General features: G+C 45.7%; 1 pseudogene; it reads right to left on the reverse strand.

The window, feature by feature from the left end:
* Nucleotides 1–4,834: 4,834 nt before the first annotated feature.
* On the reverse strand, nucleotides 4,835–4,952 carry LOC126291235 (5S ribosomal RNA; annotated as a pseudogene).
* Nucleotides 4,953–13,471: the final 8,519 nt, after the last annotated feature.

Raw genomic sequence — 13,471 nt, forward strand, 5'->3', positions numbered from 1 at the left:
TGTAAACGCCACCCAAGCTTTGTTTGACTCAATGCCCAGGCGTATCAAGGCCGTTATTACGGCCAGAGGTGGTTGCTCTGGGTACTGGTTTCCAGGGATCTATACACCCAAACTTCGTGAAAATGTAATCACATGTCACTTCTAGTATAATATATTTGTCCAACGAACACCCGTTTATCATCTGCATTTCTTGGCTGGCTCTGAGCGCTATGGGACTCAACTACTGTGGTCATTAGTCCCCTAGAACTTAGATCTACTTAAACCTAACTAACCTAAGGACATCACACACATCCATGCCCTAGCCAGGATTCGAAGCTGCGACCGTAGCAGTCGCGCGGTTCCGGACTGAGCTCCTAGAACCGCTAGACCACACATTACTTCTTGGTGTAGCAATTTTAATGGCCAGTAGTGTAAATCTGCTGGACTGCCTCATGTATCATTATATCCAAATGATCTACAAATTTTAAGCTACATTTACGTATGTTGTACTGTACTAATAGTAATGTACACTCCTGGAAATTGAAATAAGAACACCGTGAATTCATTGTCCCAGGAAGGGGAAACTTTATTGAGACATTCCTGGGGTCAGATACATCACATGATCACACTGACAGAACCACAGGCACATAGACACAGGCAACAGAGTATGCACAATGTCGGCACTAGTACAGTGCATATCCACCTTTCGCTGCAATGCAGGCTGCTATTCTCCCATGGAGACGATCGTAGAGATGCTGGATGTAGTCCTGTGGAACGGCTTGCCATGCCATTTCCACCTGGCGCCTCAGTTCGACCAGCGTTCGTGCTGGACGTGCAGACCGCGTGAGACGACGCTTCATCCAGTCCCAAACATGCTCAATGGGGGACAGATACGGAGATATTGCTGGCCAGGGTAGTTGACTTACACCTTCTAGAGCACGTTGGGTGGCACGGGATACATGCGGACGTGCATTGTCCTGTTGGAACAGCAAGTTCCCTTGCCGGTCTAGGAATGGTAGAACGATGGGTTCGATGACGGTTTGGATGTACCGTGCACTATTCAGTGTCCCCTCGACGATCACCAGAGGTGTACAGCCAGTGTAGGAGATCGCTCCCCATACCATGATGCCGGGTGTTGGCCCTGTGTGCCTCGGTCGTATGCAGTCCTGATTGTGGCGCTCACCTGCACGGCGCCAAACACGCATACGACCATCATTGGCACCAAGGCAGAAGCGACTCTCATCGCTGAAGACGACACGTCTCCATTCGTACTTCCATTCACACCTGTCGCGACACCACTGGAGGCGGGCTGCAGGATGTTGGGGCGTGAGCGGAAGACGGCCTAACGGTGTGCGGGACCGTAGCCCAGCTTCATGGAGACGATTGCGCATGGTCCTCGCCGATACCCCAGGAGCAACAGTGTCCCTAATTTGCTGGGAAGTGGCGGTGCGGTCCCCTACGGCACTGCGTAGGATCCTACGGTCTTGGCGTGCATCCGTGCGTCGCTGCGGTCCGGTCCCAGGTCGACGGGCACGTGTACCTTCCGCCGACCACTGGCGACAACATCGATGTACTGTGGAGACCTCACGCCCCACGTGTTGAGCAATTCGGCGGTACGTCCACCCGGCCTCCCGCATGCCCACTATACGCCCTCGCTCAAAGTCCGTCAACTGCACATACGGTTCACGTCCACGCTGTCACGGCATACTACCAGTGTTAAAGACTGCGATGGAGCTCCGTATGCCACGGCAAACTGGCTGACACTGACGGCGGCGGTGCACAAATGCTGCGCAGCTAGCGCCATTCGACGGCCAACACCGCGGTTCCTGGTGTGTCCGCTGTGCCGTGCGTGTGATCATTGCTTGTACAGCCCTCTCGCAGTGTCTGGGGCAAGTATGGTGGGTCTCACACACCGGTATCAATGTGTTCTTTTTTCCATTTCCAGGATTGTATACAGTGTAACTCACGTAAGCCTTCTCTGAAACTTGTCATGTTATATCCTCACAGATCCGATGATGGCACCTTTGGTGTGTTGATACCAGTCATCCAGTAAACAGTATTTAAGCGATCTTCGCTTCTGAATTATTTCTATTTCAGAAAATTATTGGTTGCTTGGAACGGACCTCCGTTACAGGCACTATTTTGAAATCTGCGTATAGCGCCGCCACTTATCGCCGCTTCATGGAAGCATAGGAGCTGAAGCAGGACTACTGCATACGTCCTACAGAAAATCCACCTTTGTTTACCGAAATGGGCCAAGAAGAAAGTGTTTTGGGCTAGTTATGGAAAGTCCCTCGTATTTTTTGACACTACCAGTTTGTCCGCCAGGACATGGATCGACCGCGTGTGTTGTGAAGAGTGAATCAGTATTTCCTAATGCGCTCTGCGCGCTGTGCTCGGTGGATGAGGGCTAGGTTCGCGCGGCTGCGGGACAGGGAGGCGGTGTAATCCCCTGCGCGCAGCCAGCCGCCTGTCCTCTTCGTTTGCGATTCCCGCTGCCAGCGCGCGGCTGTCACAGCTGCGGGGAGGCGTGGGCGGTCGGCCGACAGGTGACACGATCTGCCGATTACCGGCGCCGCAGCCGCCGCCACCGCCAATCTCTGCGGGGCTCACTCCGGCCAAATAATACGCCGCGACAGCGGCAGAGGCGGGCGCCGAACCGGCGGTGGCGGACATTTCTCACCGAGATTTCATCAGCACGTTTTACTGGCAGTGTTCGGAACATGTGCGCCGCGTGCTCGCGTAAATGGTTATTCATAAGTACCTTCGGAGTTTCAGAGAAGGCCGCATCAGAACTACAAGACATAAAGACAAATTTGTTCAAAAATGGCTCTGAGCACCATAGGACTTAACTTCTGAGGTCATCAGTCCCCTAGAACTTAGAACTACTTAAATCTAACTAACATTGTCTCACACGGAGCAAGATTCGCTGTAAGTTCCCTTGCTGGCTCGTGCGGCGGTTCCGTTGTGGGCTCCGTCGTCTGCTAGCGGGCTACCTTGCTGGGAACCTTGTAAGATTTTCAGGATAGGTCCGGTACTATTTTTCTTGCAAGGTTCCCTGCGTGCTACCTGCGTTGGACAATCATGAGGCGTTTCGTTTGTGACATCAGTCGCGGAAAGCTTGGGCGTGAAGCCTTTGTTGATAGTCGTTTTTCTGCTGTTGTGATGTGCGGTAGGAAGTTCTTATAATTGTTAAATAATGGCACCGCAGTGGTCCAAGGAAGCGATTGAAGCATTGATATGTACTTATAGGGAAGAACAGTGTCTGTACGTCGTGAAACGCGCAAACTATTATTATAAACACTTGCGTCCAGAGGCACCCGAAAGAGCTGCAAATATCAACGCATCCATTCGCCTAAAATTTGCAAACGATGTACGATCTTCTATCCTATAAAATAAAGTCGTATATAACAGTCATTACTGCTATATTTATAAAATCAAACAGTAATGAAATGGTGATACTTTTCAAACAAAAGTAGGTGTTATGTGATTAACCTCAACTCTTTATGAAGCATGGAGAGCTCACATTTTCCATCGTTTCTCCTCTTAATCCAGTTTTTCGTCCATTCTTTCTTTCTTCTTCTCTCATTAGCATGCATTTCTGCATCGTTTAGCACCAAAACAGCTAATAACGCCAGTTTGCTCTGAACATCTGTACCTGAAGCAGCCATCTTCGTTCGATACAACATGCAGCCGATAACAACACAACTAGCTGCCGATCTTGCACCGTGGGAGAGCTTCGGCATGGAAGATAGGCTGCTCCTTTCCCTGCAAGTTGGCAGGCATGCATGCCATCTCACAAACTTGCAGCGAACTTTGCTCCGTGTGAGACAGGCTTAAGGACATCACACACATCCATGTACGAGGCAGGATTCGAACCTGCGACCGTAGTGGTAGCGCAGTTCCTGACTGTAGCGCCTAGAACCGCTCGACCACAACGGCCGGCAAAGGCAAATTGGGCAGGTGCGAGTGGACCTCGCACATTGAGGGTCTCGTACGAAATTAATAATGCAAACACACAGTTCACAATTCCGGGCAACGAGAATCTCGAAAGATTTTTCCCTGTTGTCGATTCATACTGACAAGATATACGTCCCAGGGATTCCAAGGCTTTCGAGATTGTTTTAATTTCAAGTTTTGAATTGGATAAGAAATGACGAAAGAAATATATTTTCCATGCGATTCAGTTACGAACGTGTACTGTGAAAAGTTTCTGCTTGCCAAATTTCACCATTCTACGTCAGGAAGCCGGCCGATGTGGCCGAGCGGTTCTAGGCGCTTCATTCTGGAAACCTGCGACCCCTACGGTCGCAGGTTCGATGCCTGCCTCGAGCATGTATGTGTGCGATTTCCTTAGGTCAGTTAGGTTTAAGTAGTTCTAGGGGACTGCTGACCTCAGATGTTGCCATAGCGCTCAGAGCCATTTGAACCATCCACTTCAGGGGCTGTGCGGCTGGTCCCGGCGGAGGTTCGAGTCATCTCTCGGGCCTGGGTGTGTGTGTTTGTCCTTAGCATAAGTTAGGTTAAGTAGTGTGTAAGCTTAGGGACTGATGACCTTACCAGTTAAGTCCAATAAGATAAAAAAAAAGAACTTCAGGGGCAAATAAACAACAGATTTTAATGAGTGACTTTAACTTAACTCGACCAGAACAGTCGAAGAAGCCAAAGCGGTTGCCGGCCGGCCGCCATGTCATCCTTAGCCCATAGATGTCACCGGACGCGGATATGGAGGGGCATGTGGTCAGCACACCGCTCTCCCACCCGTATGTCAGATTCCGACACCGGACCCGCTACTTCTCAGTCAAGTAGCTCCTCAGTTTGCCTCACAAGGGCTGAGTGCCCCATGCCCCCCGCATGCTAACAGCGCTCGGCAGATCAGATGGTCACCCATCCAAGTGCTAGCCCAGCCCGACAGCGCTTAACTTCGCTAATCTGACGGGAAGCGGTGTTACCACTGCGGCAAGGCCGTTGTCAATGAGTGACTTCGCGAGTATCAAAGTACGTGATAATGACCGTATCTTTTGACCACATAGTCTTTGAAGCTTACATTTATGTGCCCGCCAAGTGCCTGCAGACTTTAGTATGTGACACAAATTTCAACGTGACACGTCTGTCGTTACTGATAATTATGCCGCTTAACAGGCGGATGGACAACAGAATGTCTGAAAACAAATGTGAAATTTTTTTCGTATGATATAAATATAGATTCACCATTTTCGACTTTTTTCCTTTACTGGTACAATGAAATCTTACTTCTTGCCATATTTCATGACTGAAGACCAACGGTAAGTACCCTATACGTTTTCATGAATAAGTCAGCCACGGTAGGTAATACAAAAACGTATCTGTCCAAAACGATTTAACTTTAATTTTACTGATTTTTCCTACGAAACAATCATCTTCAGAAGAATTTCCAGTCCTCATGAAGAGCCAATGAGCGGAGCCGCTATGTTATTACCAGTTGCTAAATGTCAAACGCATGACACCTGATAATAACTCCGATCCCGGCGGAGGTTCGAGTCCTTCCTCGGGCATGGGTGTGTGTGTTTGTCCTTAGGATACTTTAGGTTAAGTAGTGTGTAAGCTTAGGGACTGATGACTTTAGCATAAGATTTCACACACATTTGAATATTTGGACAATAATAACTCCTCCAAGTACTGCAACCTAGTGTGAAGCTGAAACTGGTCGTATGAAAGCTGTTATATAAAAGACCTGATATTCACCAATAAAGTTAAAATCAATGCGATTTTAATAAAACGTTTTGTTTATAGGGCTAAGAATACGTTGGCAGATTCCGCTGAGTTGGAATAGCTACGATGCATTACAGCTGATAGGAAGAGTGGATCTTGGAAATAATCTACATCTAGATCTGCGTGATCACTCTACCGTTCACAATAAAGCGTCTGGCAGAGGGTTCAATGAACCACCTTCAAGCTGTCTCTCTACCGTTCCACTCTCAAACGGCGCTCGGGGAAAACGAGCATTTACATTTTTTCTGTGTGTGCCCTGATTTCTGCTATTTTATCGTGGTGATCTTATCTCCTTATGTAGGTGGGTGCCAACAGAATGTCGGAGGATAATACTGGTGTTTGAAATTCAGAAAAGATCCCGTCGCAACAGAAAAAGCCTTTGTTTTTATGATTGCCTCTCCAATTCACATATCTTGTCTGAGGCACTACCTCCTCTATTTCGCTATAATACAAAACGAGCTGCCTTCCTTTATCTTATAAGATTTCATCCGTCAGTCCCACCTGTTGCGGATCCCACACCGCACAGCTATACTCCAGAATAGGGGCGACAAGCGTGGTGCAAGCAGTGTCTTTAGTAGACCTGTTGCACCTTCTAAGTGCCCTGCCAATGAATCGCAGTCTTTGGTTTGCTCTACCCATAACATTATACATGTGATCGTTACAGTTTAGGTTATTTGTAATTGTAATCCCTAAGTGTTTAGCTGAATTTACAGCCTTCAGGTATGTGTGACTTACCACGTAATCGAAATTTAGTGGATTTCTTTTAGTACTCACGTGAATAACTTCATACTTTTCTTTACTGAGGGTCAATTGCCATTTTTCGCACCATACAGATGTCTTATCTAAAAAATTTTAAAAATTTTTTTCATCTGATGACTTTACAAGACGGTAAATAACACCATCTTCTGCAAATAAACTAAGAGGCAACTCAGATTGTCTCCTACGTCGTTAATATAGGTCAGGAACATCAGAGGGCCTATTACTTCTATTTTACTCAATGACTTTTCGTCTATTACTACGAACTGTGATCTTTCTGACAGGAAATCACGAATCCGGTCGTACAACTGTGGCTATATTCCATAGGCACGCAGTTTGGGTAGAAGACGCTTCTGAGGAATTGTTATACAATAGAAATGTGACCAAAGTTACGCTGAGAAAAGACGTGGAGTGCATGTAGATGAAGGAAAGGTTGAACGTAATGATAGAGGTGCTACAGCCAGGCAGATAAGAGATAGTATGTTGGCGTCTCGTGTTTACGCGAAATTTAGGACAGAGGATGGTGTCTTAGAGGTTTGAAGAGAGTGGATATTTTGTGTTGGTACAGAATGTAGTTGAGAGAGTGCAGTCGGATCCGTAAAGTGAGGTGGAATGCGTGTTGTTGCAGCATTTTAAGGGAGTGGTGGAACTCAGGAGATCGAGAGCTTCATGCAACATTAGCTTGAATGTGGATTACTCGGATGCCGGCTTTGTCTGTACGGTTCATGATGGTTACGTTTAGTCCCCGTATTCGATCGGTTACTAGATTCGGTCTAACGTGGCTGTTTTGGCCTGGTTATATATACAGGGTGTTTAAAAAATGACCGGTATATTTGAAACGGCAATACAAACTAAACGAGCAGCGATAGAAATAAACCGTTTGTTGCAATATGCTTGGGACAACAGTACATTTTCAGGCAGACAAACTTTCGAAATTACAGTAGTTACAATTGTCAACAACAGATGGCGCTGCGTTCTGGGAAACTCTATAGTACGATATTTTCCACATATCCACCATGCGTAGCAATAATATGGCGTAGTCTCTGAATGAAATTACCCGAAACCTTTGACAACGTGTCTGGCGGAATGGCTTCACATGCAGATGAGATGTACTGCTTCAGCTGTTCAATTGTTTCTGGATTCTGGCGGTACACCTGGTCTTTCAAGTGTCCCCACATAAAGAAGTCACAGGGGTTCATGTCTGGCGAATAGGGAGGCCAATTCACACCGCCTCCTGTATGTTTCGGATAGCCCAAAGCAATCACTCGATCATCGAAATATTCATTCAGGAAATTAAAGACGTCGGCCGTGCGATGTGGCCGGGCACCATCTTGCATAAACCACGAGGTGTTCGCAGTGTCGTCTAAGGCAGTTTGTACCGCCTCAAATTCACGAAGAATGTCCAGATAGCGTGATGCAGTAATCGTTTCGGATCTGAAAAATGGGCCAATGATTCCTTTGGAAGAAATGGCGGCCCAGACCAGTACTTTTTGAGGATGCAGGGACGATGGGACCGCAACATGGGGCTTTTCGGTTCCCCGTATGCGCCAGTTCTGTTTATTGACGAAGCCGTCCAGGTAAAAATAAGCTTCGTCAGTAAACCAAATGCTGCCCACATGCATATCGCCGTCATCAATCCTGTGCACTATATCGTTAGTGAATGTCTCTCGTGCAGGAATGGTAGCGGCGCTGAGGGGTTGCCGCGTTTGCATTTTGTATGGATAGAGGTGTAAACTCTGGCGCATGAGACGATACGTGGACGTTGGCGTCTTTGGACCGCAGCTGCAACACGGCGAACGGAAACCCGAGGCCGCTGTTGGATCACCTGCTGCACTTTCTGCGCGTTGCCCTCTGTGGTTGCCGTGCGCGGTCGCCCTACCTTTCCAGTACGTTTATCCGTCACGTTCCCAGTCCGTTGAAATTTTTCAAACAGATCCTTTATTGTATCGCTTTTCGGTCTTTTGGTTACATTAAACCTCCGTTGAAAACTTCGTCTTGTTGCAACAACACTGTGTTCTAGGCGGTGGAATTCCAACACCAGAAAAATCCTCTGTTCTAAGGAACAAACCATGTTGTCCACAGCACACTTGCACGTTGTGAACATCACACGCTTACAGCAGAAAGACGACGTACAGAATGGTGCACCCACAGACTGTGTTGTCTTCTATATCTTTCACATCACTTGCAGCGCCATCTGTTGTTGAAAATTGTAACTACTGTAATTTCGAAAGTTTGTCCGCCTGAAAATGTACTGTTGTCCCAAGCATATTGCAACAAACGGTGTATTTCTATCGCTGCTCGTTTAGTTTTTATTGCCGTTTCAAATATACTGGTCATTTTTGAAACACCCTGTATCACATCCATTTAATTTTTGATAGATTCTGTCCAAGACATTTTAATAGATCAGTTAGGTGTATTGTTCCGTTATGAATAGTCAGGTAAAGGCGTTGGGGACGGAACGATTTGCTGTTTTTTCCCCCATTACTATTACCTGCTTTTCTCTGGGTCCGTGGATAGATAGCATTGGATGCATCAGTCGCTGAAGTTGTAGAAATAGAGTGATCGCTGGGAAGAATGGAATGTAGAATATGAGGCAGGAAAGATGGTGTTGTTAGCATGCTGGATTGGGTACACATGAGGTGGTGGTCGCGGACGGCAGTTGTGTTGTATGTGCATCAACATACGCAGTATATTATATTTTTAGTCATCATTTGCAGAACGGAAAAATTACGATTTGTTTATCAGATAACTAAGTAAGTAATCTTAAGCCCTTGTTGCTCATTCAATGCATCGAAGACGTAATAACGGAAATAAAAGGAAGGTTCAAGAGTGGAATTGGAATTCAAGGTAAAAGGTTATCCATGATAAGATTCGCTGATGATATTGCTACTCTCAGTGTAAGTGAAGAGGAATTACAGGATCCGCTGAATAGAATGAACAGTCTAATGAGTATAGAATTTAGATTGAGAGTAAGTCAAAGAAAGACGAAAGTACTGAGAAGTAGCGCCGGAAGGTGTGGCCGTGGGGTTCTAGGCGCTACAGTCTGGAACCGAGCGACCGCTACGGTTGCAGGTTCGAATCCTGCCTCGGGCACGGATGTGTGTGATGTCCTTAGGTTAGTTAGGTTTAATTAGTTCTAAGTTCTAGGTGACTGATGACCACAGAAGTTAAGTCGAATAGTGCTCAGAGCCATTTGAACCATTTGAGAAATAGCAGAAAAGAGAACAGCGAGAAATTTAACATCAAAATTAGTGATCACGAAGTGGACGAAGTTAAGGAATTCTGCTACTTAGGCAGCAAAATAAATTACTGTGGACATAAAAAGTAGAATAGTACTGGCAAAAAGGGCATTCCTGGAAAAGAGATATATACTAGTATGACACATAGGTCTTCACTTGAGGAAGAAACGTCAGGGAGTGTGCGTCTGGAGCACAACTTTGTATCGTAGGGAAACATGGGCTGTGGGAATCAGGAAAAGAAGGGACTCTAAGCATTTGAGATATGACGCTACAGAAGAATGTTGAAAAATGGAAGGCCCGATAAGGTAAGGCCTGAGGTGGTTCTTAACAGAATCACTGACGAGGAGAAGGAACTGGATGATAGGACATGTGCTAAGACGGCAGGAAATAAACTCCGTGGTACTAGAGGGAGCTGTAGAGAGCAAAACCTGCAGAGGAAGACAGAGGCTGGAATACATGCAGCAGAATAATTGAGGAAGTAGACTGCAAGTGCTACTCTGAGCTGAAAAGAGTGACAGAGGAGAAGAATTCGAGGCTGGAAGTATCAGACCAGTCAGAAGACTAATGACAAAAAGAAGTGGAGCATCTTGGCAGATGGTAAGTGTGTGCCGGTAGCCTTTCACTGGGGCGTGTTTTGCCGACTGAACTACCCAAGCCTGCCTAGCCATCGAAGAGGCACAGCTATCGGGTTCAAGTTCGGGGCCAGCACACACGTTTTAATCTGTGAAGAAGTTTCAAATAAGCGCACACTCAGCTGCGGAGTGAAAAATCATTGTGGGAACTAAATATCTTGTGAGATAATCTGTAACGTTCTTGCATGAGGGAAATCAGAGGTGACTTTAGCGACTGCTACCTGTAGGGCTGTATTAATCCTCATTAAGGTCGCTCGCGGCGGGTTTTGTTGCCCAGCAAACCGCAGCCGCGTGGGGACGGCGACAGATGTCGCCTCTTGGGTGGGGCCACCAGTCCGCTAACTGCGTCGGCTCCCCAGCGTGGACTGATCTCATCACCGCCACACCCCATCTGTTAGGCCACCGGTAGATCGATGCAGGTGTCAGCACGTGGTGTCGCAGCTGCCCCGCCGTACGATCCTCGTTTTCATCTTTCTACTCAGGCGCTTCTGCCGATAGAGGAAAACAGAATATTTCCATTCGTTGGCAGTTCTCACTTATCCAGTCGCTGTGGCCGAACGGTTCTAGGGGCTTCAGTCCGGAACCGCGCTGCTGCTACGGTCGTATGTTCGAATCCTGCCTCGGACATGGATTTGTGTGATGTCCTTAGGTTAGTTGGGTTTAAGTGTAAGGGACTGATGACCTCAGATGTTACGTCCCATAGTGCTCTCACTTGAGTTCTGTGATTCACGAACATCTATCACGAGGCAATAAACTCAGTTCATAGCAACTCAACATTCACAATACAGGATGAAAACGAAACTTTGAGACTGTATCTTTGTTTCTTAGTACTTGACTACTTATTCAACACGTCTTTTAAGTTTCATTAACTCTTACAAATTGCGTACTTTGATGGCTTCATCTCAGGTCGTCTAGGAAAGAGGCACCAATTCACTGTAAACCTACACTACCTGAAGCGACGTATTAAGAGTGTCCGTAGAAATCGTCGTAAGGGGACCACACCATCCCTATCTAATCCATGTTAATTGAGGCAATCGCTTCCCGTGCCCGGGTTCCCTTGTTCGATTCCCGGCGGGGTCAGTGATTTTCTCTGCCTCGTGATGACTGGGTGTTGTGTGCTGTCCTTAGTTTAGTTAGGTTTAAGTAGTTCTAAGTTCTAGGGTACTGATGACCATAGATGTTAAGTCCCATAGTGCTCAGAGCCATTTGAACCATTTGAACCAATTGAGGCAAGTAAAACCCATTTCTGAAGAAACTATTTGATTCAGGACCTTAATATTTTTACTGTATGTTACACGATGCTAAGAGAGTCAACTGTACTAAAATCTACTTTATCCATTTTATAGTTTGTAGGAAATGCTTTTTTGAATGAATTAACAAAAAATATTAAGTTTTTTCTGTAGAAATTTTTTTGTGAATTTCCTAATGGGGGGATATTAATGAATGTTCTACAACAGGTGGCTTTTTATGTTATGCAGAGTCTCTGAAAATTTCATTCTTTTATATATGATAGTTTCTGATGTAAAGGGGCATATGTCCTGAAAATTTTAGTTTGATTGAAATTGACATTGAAGAAAAATCTTTTTTTTTTTTTTTTGCTTACAGTTAATTAAAACTATCTTGCTGCATATGATGGCCCTTCTTTGGCCTCTAGCAGGCCTTCTAGCTCCTTTTCACCTTCCTGGATGTTTGTCTTGCTTTCTTGGCCGTATTAGATGTAGACCTGTCTGCATCGGCTATCCTTATTTTATCGCAGCGTTGCAGCCCAGTGATCATATTTTCACCAGGATTAATTACCAGATTTTTCAGTACCCAACAAAAAAATATTGTTTCAAATGGCTCTGAGCAGTATGGGACTTAACTTTTGAGGTCATGAGTCCCCTAGAACTTAAACCTACTTAAACCTAACTAACCTAAGGACATCACACAATCCATGTCCGAGGCAGGATTCGAACCTGCGACCGTAGCGGTCGCGCGGTTCCAGACTGTAGCGTCTAGAAACGCTCGAAACGGCTCTGAGCACTATGGGACTCAACTGCTGTGGTCATCAGTCCCCTAGAACGTAGAACTACTTAAACCTAACTAATCTAAGGACATCACAGACATCCATGCCCGAGGCAGGATTCGAAACTGCGACCGTAGCAGTCGCACGGTTCCGGACTGCGCGCCTAGAACCGCGAGACCACCGAGGCCGGCTCAGTACCAAACACTTTCCAATATTACCACAACTGAATGTAATAACGGTTCCAAATTATGCTGTTGAAACATTCATTTGAGTTCTGGGTCTGCCCATGCAGACATTTCCTTAGAAGGTCAGGATTAACCAAGTCTCTGAAAATAGGTTTAATTGGTGTAATAAGAGCAGCAGGAAGAGCATGCTGGTGAGAATAAGATGCTCCAGTTGCCTAAGCCCTGTTGTATTTGCACCACGAATTTTCTCCTGATGGACAAAATCCATGACATGGCTTATCATCAGTAGAGGACGTTAGGTATAGGCTTAACTTGCAGGAGCTTCTACATAAATAGCTGTAAAAGAGGTGAGTACATTTGTAAACAAGCACTGCAAACATACGTACAAAAACTACTTGTAATCACACTTGAACTCAAGTAACCGCGTGTTTGAAAGCGTGTTGTTTACAAACAGCAGAAACAAAAGAGTAGCGATCGTTGCATTCCCAGGATAGCCAACACACTCGGGAGTAAAAAAAAAATTCCTAACGTGCAATGTAGGGGGTATAAAGATCGAAAATATATGCAGAAAAGTGGGCGTGGCACATATAAACACACGTGGTCGGAAAATGCTTTTAAATGCCTGAAAAAAAATTGTACAGCAAAATCCTTTTCAGAGCACTTAAATAAAACTTTAATCTATCGAAATATGATGAAAACCTAAAATCGATTATTTTCGACCTGAACCACGTTGTGGTCCCCCTAAACTAACATTAAACTTTAGCTGCAACCATTATTTTATTTCACAACTGTGCTTTACACAATTTATCAATACCATTTACAGTCACATATTACCGTGATTATTTCAGAATTGAAGAAAGAAATTTGATGTATACATTCACCAATGTATACAACATACCAAACTCTCTCAAAACCAGCACGAAG

The sequence above is a fragment of the Schistocerca gregaria genome, chromosome 1 (assembly GCF_023897955.1).
Source record: "Schistocerca gregaria isolate iqSchGreg1 chromosome 1, iqSchGreg1.2, whole genome shotgun sequence".
NCBI lineage: Eukaryota > Metazoa > Arthropoda > Insecta > Orthoptera > Acrididae > Schistocerca > Schistocerca gregaria.